Below are 9,338 nucleotides of genomic sequence, written 5' to 3'. Positions count from 1 at the left end.
GAGAACTAGTGCAAAATGCACGTTTGCGTCTCTCCATTCTCTGTTCCGCTATCCCCTTTTAGACACCCGAGGGATAACAAAATTGCCTTATGATTGAGCAATACAGGGGAGGTAGGACGTGCTAGGTAAGAGCGATAGCTACAGAGGACATTTCAAAAAGAAGAACACGTTAAATTGCCTTGTTTGGTTGCCTTGTTTGGCTTTCAGCAGCAAATTTGGAAGACACGCTCCGTAATCTAGGTGTCAGCATACCTTGTGAATCGTGACTACAGAAAATATTAAAGTAATCTTTACTTGAAAGTTGTTACTATACATTGACATTCAGTCAGTACTGGTGTTAGGGACACAGAGAGCCCTCTGCACACTTCTGAATATTGTTAGTGTTTCAACTGTTTGTTTCTGAGAGAGGGTGTATTGTGTGCACTATATCCATGCACTGACCTCTTTGAATAGACGGTTGTATTATGAGTAATCTATCCATGCATAGACCTCTTCGAATGGACGGTTGTATTGTGTGTAATCTATCCTTACATAAACCTTTTCGAATCGATTTGATTGACTTAACTTTGGAAATGCATCACTCTTTTAGTGTGTCTTATATGTACAGTCTTAGATGGCCACGTTTTATTGCTGTTATCATCATCGGTGATATTCTGAATGTAAACTGACAAATCACGCGCCAATTCAGAAATATCTGAAATATGGACGTTATCTTTGAAATAGTTCTTAGACATTGTGAATATCTACTAGGGAGGTCCTATAACTCTTGTATACAAAATGTTAAAGTAATGTTGACTTTAGCGGTGAAAATGTACACGGAAGAAGCGCGCCTTTCGAAAAACAAAGAGTTTTACTACAGCTCACTCAAACACCTACAGACCAAAGGGTAAAATTGTTTCTTTGAACAGTAATCATTCATTCATTCATTCATTCATTCATTCATTCATTCATTCATTCATTCATTCATTCATTCATTCATTCATTCATTCATTCATTCATTTACTTATTCATTATTTTTATTATTATTCTACACATTCATTCATGCATTCATTCATTCATGTTGAGTTTTGTAGTGAATTGAAGGTTCATGTATACCATTATGTCACATGCTTAAACGGTCTACACATTATTTGCTACTATAACGTAAGTAGTGATTTCATTGACAACAGTCAAGATCTGTGTATCCTGTTGATAAAGGCCTGCCTTTGGGGAAAATGTGCACAAGTTCCAACTGCTGTCAAGTAGCAAGCTAGCAAAGCAAAACACCGATGAGAACGCCGATAAAATTAGCCAAATGCAACAAGATAACAGCAGATGAGTAGGTATCTGGTCACATTTAAAAGATATTACATATAGCGTACATAGCGTATATGTTTCAATGCGGGTGCTCCCCTTTGTGGATTTTAATACCACAACTCAGATTAGTTCTAACAATTGTTCCAACGCTATCTTGTCTGTTGCAATCTGTGATGTCTTCGTCCAAGTTCGTTAAGGTCCTGATCAGTAATTCGCGGTGGTTGCTTGATGGCTGCTGTATATGACTCCGTTAAAATCATATTAAAAGAGTGAACAAGTGTGGTGTTGGTATGACTGGTTTTTATTCAATCCATCATCCAACAGGCTAAAACCCGATTACAGGATGAGGTACACATAACCCACTGCATAATGAAGCGATGAAGAGTAAAGTGCCTTGCTCAAGGGCACAACAACGTATTAGTCTCGAACTCATGATTCCCATCCTCCGACAGTGTGTCCGTTGTTCTAGACCTACATACGGGGTCTCGAACTTACCATCCTCTCATGTGTGCCATAGACAACATTGTCCATTGCACGTCGATGGCAGTCTGCCAAGTACCAGTCGTTTTGCTTTGGCGAGTACAACAAGAACACGCGTGACGTAGTCGACACACACAACGAAATGTACAATGGAAATTAAACGTGATACTTACTGTAAGTGTTCCAGTAGTACGTAAAGACATTGAAATCAGAATTGAAAACATAATAGTGTGCTTATCTCCATTGATGAGATCAACGCAGATCATTTATGTAAAATTGAGAACCGCCAGCCAAATATTTGTGACGGAAACTTACCTTTTGAAATTGAAGGTGGTTGTATTTGCTGTAGATGATGTGAATGTCCTTGAAGAATGAAATACGAGTGTACATGCCAGTTCTAAATAGCAACGTAGACACATTAATCTACATTCACTCAGGGCAAGAGGAGGAATAAACCCTTTAAAAGTAGTAAAACACTCCCATTTACTCATATTGTGAAAGCTTTAATCCGCTATCAGTGTTTTAAACGTACTATGTGTGCGACGATAGAAGCACTTAGCGGGGAGGGTATTACGTTTCCATATCCCACTCGCTGGGTTTTTACGTCGTATAGTTTTCATAATTTGTGATTCCCAAGCGGTTTCTTATCCATGGGAAAGGCGCAGGCTAACACTTCTTGTCCTGTATAAAAACGTCGACCCGCTCCAAGCGAAAATGCAGATTTCACCGGTCGTTTTAAGATTATTACCGCAGAAACCAGTCAACATAGCGCAATAAACTGCAATTTGGTATCAATGCTCCGTGTAATAGCGCAATTTTGACTTCACTGATAACCTATATCGGTCATGCCATAAAGAATCTCAAACAGTATTACTGTGTTAAAGTTATGCAAACATCATGTATGACCGGCATACCAGCTGACTCAAAGAAAAGTGGAATTATCAACGTTAGAAAATGTTAAGATAATGAGATTATGCTTACGTCATGTTGATCCGTTCCGAGACATTGTATGTAAAAAGTCTACAAGCCTCAATTTTTATCGATCTTGTCTTCTTTCTACGTTAGATATAGACGGACTTCCGTGGTTCAATCATCAGAGTTATTTCCTTAGCAGTTGAGAGACACTGCTGGACCCTTCTTAATTATTCACAACAGACAGATAACCGATGGCACCTTTCACCGATCCTGTCTTTCTTCACGGAGATTTTACTGGGAGCATTATTTATTCATAACTTGAAGAGGTATGAGATTTATGGAGCACATCAATGCATTGGAAAAAGTAAAGATTTACAAAATGTCCACGGAAATTGTCGGAGATAGTCAAATGACTTCAAAAGAAGAACCGCTGACAAGCCTGGGATAGTTTTTGTAAACGCCGATGTGAACACTCATGAATAGCTCTGCAATTTGCAATAACTTTAACCCTTTGAGAGCCGTAATTATAGTGCAGGATTTTACCAATGTTTGTAAATTTTTCTGTATTTTAAAAATAGTTTTGGACCATATGACCATCACATTTCATTGGCTTCAGCTTTTAATCAAATTTCTGGCAAAATCTACAAAAAATTGACTACAGACTATTTTATAAAGGCAACAAAAAATGACTTTGGAGCGCTAAGGGTTAAATTTAGGTTATCAGGAAAAAGGATGCAATTTAAGCCGTAAAGAAATTACGACGTCAAATTGAGAGATGTAAACTAGACAAAGTAAGGAATAAAGTGTGCAGAAATAACAGAGGTTTAAAACTAATCTGAAGATGAATATCGGGCTTCGGCAGCCAACAAATATTTGCTTCAAGCATATAGTGTGGCAAAATTGGGCGATAAGCAGAAGTTAAAACTAAAATTTTGATCAAACAGCTCTTTGCAACCATAAGTACCGGTATGATCTCAAAGATACGATATCACAATCTACATTCAAACTCCAAGTTTGATCGATACTTCCTGGAATAAAAATGGGGTTTGTGTCGCGTTGTACTCATATACAATAAAGAAATCTTCAACGTAGGTAGTTTTGTTGTGTTGAGCTAAAATCTGACATTTCCTTCACTGATCAACCCATTAATCAAAATATTATGGATGACATCAGTCATTTTAACAAAGTCTGCGCAATGAGCTTAAGGTAGAACGCGCCCCGGGGACAGATGTTCGGATTCTCAAACTTTTTCAATTCTTTTCTGATCTACCACTTGTGGGGGTCATTTTAAAGCTATTTGTGTAAGGAGACTTTTCACCTGCTGAATTTCTCGAAATTCAAAAATGTAATTTTCACCATAGAGTTAACACAGAGATGGCGGCCATTTTGAATTTCAAATATCGATATCTTGAGTAATTTGTTTCTCTAGTTCCAAAATTTGCCCGGTGTCCCCCGATTTTTATTCTTTATTTTGAAAGAGAGTGATTGAATTATTCCTTGAGGAAAATTTGAGCAAAAGTTTAAGTCTTTCACTCTCGAGGCGCATACTGCTTTAATAAAAATTTAGCATAGCAGGTGATTTTGGCACTTGGAAGTAAGTTTACAGAATTAGTTTCCAGCGAAAACTGAGAAGTATAGTTTGTATCTTGCTTTTCGTATATTTATAGTAAGCGACAGGCGTGTTGAGACATAGGTCTGTATATTTACTGTCTTGTCTTTCTACTCATGGAGTGACTCAATTTCGCCTACACCTTGTGCAAAATGAGGCGCATGATATTTCTCCACAGGGAACATGCATACATCTTATGCTTGCCTGTTGCAATCACAACGTTGCAAATAAGCTAGCTTTACAACACACGGCCGTTTAAAAAGATGTCATCACTTTTTTTAAAACACACCTGCTAGCCAAAGTCGATTTTTTTGTCTGTCTGAGACTAACTATGAATAACTAGGTAAAATTCACATGAAAGTAACAACATCAAATAACACTCATCGGTTGTAACCTCGCGATACGTAATTGCTGTTTCCAAGGCAACGCTGAATGTAACTTCGCCTTTCGGTTGCGATCGCACGATTTACTGGGAAATTGGAAGGCGGTGCGTTTAGAAGTCATTCCAGTTTGCGTTATTGAAACTCATACGCTGTGGTTATGCTCTGTAATGATAGCGCTCATTTCGATCGAAATCGCGTTAAAGGACTTCTGGCAAGTTTCGAACAGCACGTACACCTTCCCAGGATGATAAATTTCAAAACACTTCTTCGACTTGGCATGGGTAAGCCTATATGTTCACTAAAATCAAAGACCCGCACTGACGCGAGTCACTTTCGACTAAACTCTTTCTGTCCTCGCCAAAATCGCATTTTTCCCTCGGCACAATAATTTACAAACTCCAGTCATTATAATCCTGTATTTTGATTGATTTCGACAATGATTTTCATACTAAATGTGTTGAAATTATACGGGAAAGGGGAAAAACGATAATTTGTTGTTATGTCGACGTCACCAAGGCATACGTGCACTGAGGTAGAGAGATATTACGCCTTTTTTAGTTTTACGAAAATTGTCGAAATTACGAAAAGCGGTTCAAAGCCCAGACAACACATGTTTAGTAGGCTTTACGAGTAACGGGGTCGAAGTCCCCCTGAAGTTAACGCAAAAACTCTTTTGACTACACGAATTAAGTAAACTAATTTGGTCTGACACACGCAAGCTAAATAGGTCGATTAATTCGGGCTCGCGTTCAATTGACTCGCGCCAATTTGTCAGCAACGTGTAAGTCATCTTTCTTGATGAGCATTGTGGAAAGGCGAATTCTTCAAGCCATTCGAATTCACTGTCATTGCAGTGAATTAGAAATGTCACGACATACGGATGTAACAGTTTACCTTGATAAACACCTCAAAATGCTGTACTATTACGAGTTTCAGTGTTTATCACCGATCAAATTACCTTTGATCTTGAACAGGTAGTTTGTTTATCAGTGATCAAAGAAACTGTATGACGCCTGAACAAGCAGTTTGTTTATATAAATTACTCGATGACCAAAACGACGTTTTCAGAGAACTCAGATCGTGAGTTGCTCACCTATTAAATGTTAGATTAATTATCAACGATGAAAACCAGCCACCAGGGTGATTCACATCCCTGAAACTGGAAGTAAAGTACTCGTAAAACAAAAAGATTTCTTCATATTCTTCGCTTGTCTTGCTTATTTTGTTCCCAACTATCTGTACTTTTCTATTGTGCTTTGTTGTTTCCCTTGTATAAAATAAGCGAATGTTCATCGTCTGGCGTATTATATGTTAAAGTACAATTCAGTATTGACTCAGTAACCTTTGCAAAGCATTGCAGTGCGTAAACGTGCAAAGTTATCGTTGATAAATGAGTTCTAACCGGACAAGACTTCAATGAGCGACAATAGCATTGGATATCAAACCACAGACCCTAAATTGGGGATATATGATCAAACACGCAATCTGCAAAATAAATACGTCAGACGTTACAGTGACTACAGCTTTAAAGAGAAACAGTCGTCGCAACTGCGCCTGTGAGAGTTTCTTGTTTACAAACAATGTATTTCGTGCACGATATGTAGATGCACCTAATCACCATAGCTGCAACATTTAAAATTATACTATGTAGATTATGACATGTTTTAACTTTCATCAATCACCATCGTACCTTGGATACAGTGTTTACATTGTTCGTGTGGCTCCCATGCGACCTTTGAGCGCAGTTCCGACGACTGTATCCCTTTAAGCGGTGTATTTACAGCTTAAGCAAGTTTGAAATTAATTTGTCAATTGCGAATAGTCACTTTCTAAAGTCCCTGGTTGACCGAGAGTAGGAGAATACCAATGTGTGGTCCGTTCAGTTCATGATAGTGCGTTTACACAGCTATATGTCCTCTTATGTGGGTTATGGGGAATGGAGACAACAATTTACATTGGGAACATCATGTCGCCAGCTATAGGGAACTGTCATAAACAGTTTATGAAGGACATTGATTTCCCCGTTCAGTTGACAAGGCAGACACGCTCAGTGCTTTCACTACACATTTTCAATGATAATGATTGATATGTATGAAATTGGAGAAACCAAAGCCTGCGATTGTTGACAGTTTCGTTCCAAGAAATGTGCATAAATTTTCCAGGAAACGAATACTGAAGATAGCTCAGGCACAGTCCCTCGGGACTGTGGCGTATGCATCGAACAAAGTTACTGGTTTTTTTAACGGATATCTTTTGAGATAAAAAACACAATCAACCTTCCCCCACAGACATTGAATCCATGTTACTGATAAGCTATGGAATATAAAATTATATCTTGATGGCTGGAAAGTGTGTGTGTTTGTGATTTTGTTTGTTTGTTTGTTTGTTTGTTGGTGTTTTTTTGGGGGAGTATGCTCGCAGTGCGTTTAATTTTAGAATGCATTTCTAATTGGGTATGCTCGTTAGTACATTCCATTCGGCAAATTTATCAACGTATTTCATCATATGCCGAAGGAGAATAGCAACTCTAATATGATGGCGTGAAACTCACAGGGTTTCTGGAGCCGAACTTTGACCTCTCTAGAGCCTGTAAGGTGATCGCGGCATTCATTATAAAGATTGAGTATACTGTAATATCACGTGGTTACTGGTATGTCAAGGCGATATTTACGAATTTCACTGTATGGGAGAGGACGGCTGTTTGAAATATTCTCCGAACGACTCTTCCACATGAGCAAAGGCACCATGGAAACATAATTATTTAGTTTCTGACATATCTTATTAGTACTGATTGAAGGAACGGGGTTGTTGGAACTGCGCCTGTGCGATTTTCTTGTTTACAAAAATGCATATGAACGATATCTAGCTGCATCATAGCATTTAAATTTTACAATGTACATTGTGACACACACGTTCTAATATTCATCAATCGCCAAAACACCTCGGACACAGCGGTCATATGCGTCCCATACGAACTTTCAGTGCAGTTCCGAATACCCCCTCCCTTTAGTGAAGAAAACTCTTATCAGAGTTTCCGTTAGCCCTGAAAGAGTGATTTAAAGGGATACAATCATCGCAATGGCGCTCTGAGGTGGTATGGGACCCATACGACCAATGTAAGCACAGTATCCAAGGTAGATGGTGATCGACGAAAGTTAAAACATGTCAGTCATAATCGACATTGTATAATTTAAATGTTGCAGCCATGATGATGAGGTGCATCTAGATACCGTACACGAAATACATTGCTTGTATACAAGAAACTCGCTCAGGCGCAGTTCAGACGACCGTATCCCTTTAAGTGTAGCTCCAATACTCAGTCTGTTGTGATTCACACTACTACAGTGGCAGATAAAATAACATTAAACGGTCTACGCCTCCATGTATTTTAACTTGCGATTGGAACTAATTTGGGATAATTGGATAAAGAAGTAATGTTTTGATCAGCAAATGGAAACGCACCTGTGTTTCTTTTACGTTATAAAATTGTTTTTATGAGTAATTTGTAATGTTGCAACATTCAGCTACAGGGTAGTGGTCTTTTAGATTTGCTGTTTACACTTGAATGCTCATCATAGAAATTTTCTTCCAAAGTACACAAAGAATATGTCGATAAGCCAGACATTAAAGTTGCCGACCCATTTAATCATTGGTTAGAAAAACACGAAGGTCTCTCGGGTCTTAGGGAAGAGGTTCGTATTTCTAATTTGCTAAAAAAACATACCACTGGGTTATAGTCTTGGCAGAGACAGATCATTAATTGCCAGAACACAGGATGCCAGTTTATGACCCCTTTCAAGTAAACAGAGAGGCAATTGACTGCTGACACAGACAACATGACCACTCACACACAAACATAGAACCAATGATTAAATGAGTCGGCAACTTTAATGTCTGGTGTATCAACACATTCTGTGTGTACTTAAGAAGAAAATGTGTGATGAATATGCAAGTGTAAACGGTAAAGACCTGACAATTTTGAAAAATATGAAAATTATGAAGATTCAATTATCCCAAATTAGTTCCAAATGTGTTCATACATTATTAAGCATCACTTTTCCAAACAAGAAAGCCCTCTTTTCAGCAATTATTTGGGGAATTCCTAGATAAATATCACACAGGTATTTCACATATTTACAAAAGCTAATTGTTACAGCTCACATGCTGACTGATGTGCTGCGTCAAAGTATGACACTGTAACTTAATAGATTGTCAAAAGAATTTCTCTGTGAGACAACTTTTATTGCTCTTGAACAGTATTTGCACTGAATTTCACCATTGGAGATATGATTGATACCTGTCAGAAAAAAAAACACCTTTGAGGGCTACATGTAAATGCCAACTTTTAATAATTTCTCATTATTTTTATTGTATATGACACAATGCACGTTCATTTTCTACTCCCCAATAGAATATTGAAATGCCCGCTATATAGCTGGTCAACATAGCGACTTTATATGTAAAATGTACTGTTGCTGTTTACATTTGAATTCTAGTCCGGACCAGAATTCACTTGTCAAAAATAACGATGCACTTTGCACATGTACAGGCTGAGTTGACAAGCTGGATGCTGTGTATCTCAACATGCTTTGGACGGAACAGCAAAAAAAAACATGGTTGACATTGAAAATAAAAATAGTAAAAAAAATCTTCAA

The sequence above is a fragment of the Ptychodera flava genome, chromosome 10 (assembly GCF_041260155.1).
Source record: "Ptychodera flava strain L36383 chromosome 10, AS_Pfla_20210202, whole genome shotgun sequence".
NCBI classification, from domain to species: Eukaryota; Metazoa; Hemichordata; class Enteropneusta; family Ptychoderidae; genus Ptychodera; species Ptychodera flava.
This window is presented reverse-complemented; position numbering follows the sequence as displayed.